This window comes from Tupaia chinensis, unplaced genomic scaffold (assembly GCF_000334495.1).
Source record: "Tupaia chinensis unplaced genomic scaffold, TupChi_1.0 Scaffold000010_1, whole genome shotgun sequence".
NCBI classification, from domain to species: domain Eukaryota; kingdom Metazoa; phylum Chordata; class Mammalia; order Scandentia; family Tupaiidae; genus Tupaia; species Tupaia belangeri.
The window spans coordinates 52660-53947 of NW_006159440.1; the positions used below are offsets into that span (position 1 = coordinate 52660).

Sequence of the window (1288 nt, forward strand, 5' to 3'; positions counted from 1 at the left end):
GGCATGCCACACAGCCAGGGTAGCCTGGGTGACCGAGGGAAGGCGGGGCAGGGAGCGAGCCTCCTAGATCTCCCCTCACTCCGGCTCCACGACTGCATTTCCATCCTTGAAAGCCTCTGGGATGCCCCCGGCCGTCGCTCACCCCAGGCGGACAAGGAGGAAGTGAGGGGCATGTTTACTCTCCGGCGCCCGCGACACCCGGCAAGCCCAGTGGAGTGTGGACCACGTGGCGCGCTGGTTCCTGGTTTGGACAGACCCTCCCCGCAGAGGCCGCCCCGAAGGGCACTGCTCCTTTGTCACCACATGGGGGCCCCTTCAAGGCGCCTTCCTCCGCCTGCTCAGATTCGCCTCTTAAGGAATGTTAAAATGTTATTTTTTTCCTCTCCGTGTTTAAAAATACTTTTCTTGTTATTACAAAATAAAAACATGAAATGAAAAAGCTGTTAGACAATGCATAAAAGCGTGTCATTTCACTATTAAAGAAAACTATGCAGATAATACTGACGCTTGTGCTTCCCAATGTGTCTACGCGGCACATATGTATACCTACCTCCTACAGAACGTGTGTATATGCAGAAAGCAAGACATGCGATGTGTGTATAAGCCTGTGTGTGACATTATCTATGTGTGTGTGTTCTCCTATAGAGCGTGTATATCCTCAAGACAAGAGCAGGGTCCTATAGAGATGCAATAGGCTTATAAACACTGTATATACCCTTACGCAGGCGGACGTGTGTATGCACACAAGTATAAATGCACACGTTTAAAAACAAAAAATGAGGTCATTTGGGGCAGACTTCTCCCAAGATCCGAGCATGTTTTCCTACCAAGTCCTTCATATAAATCGTTTCATATGGTGGCATCGCGCATTCCGTTAAAATATTTTCTATACGTAACACTTCATAGAAATTCCACGCGGCCGCCTGCCGGGACCCACCGAACTGTTACATATTCCACTTGTTGAAAGCACCCTTGCACTGCAGAGCAGAGACGGCTGCGAGCTGCCGCTGTCCGAAAGCCACCGGGACCGCCCGGGCCAGGACCTCTGGCCGCAGGCACGAGTGCGGGGCCAGGCGGGGGAGGCGGGAAGCGGGGTCGCCCCAGCCCACGCCCGGCCCAGTCCGGCCCGGCTGGTCCCTTGAGGGGGACACACCTTTGGTAACCATGCCCTTGGGGACCAGGGCAGCGACCGGGTGGCCCGGATCCGTCGGGGTCCGGGGTCCCGGGGCCGGGGGCGGGTGGGGCCGCGCCGGGGCAGGGGCCGGGGCCGGGGCCGGGGGCGGCGCTG

The 1288-nt window shown here is 56.5% G+C and overlaps 1 pseudogene; it reads right to left on the reverse strand.

The window, feature by feature from the left end:
- The window catches only part of LOC102468766 (60S ribosomal protein L14-like), a 15808-nt pseudogene extending 14642 nt beyond the window's left edge, over positions 1–1166 (reverse strand).
- Between the last annotated feature and the right edge of the window lie 122 nt (positions 1167–1288).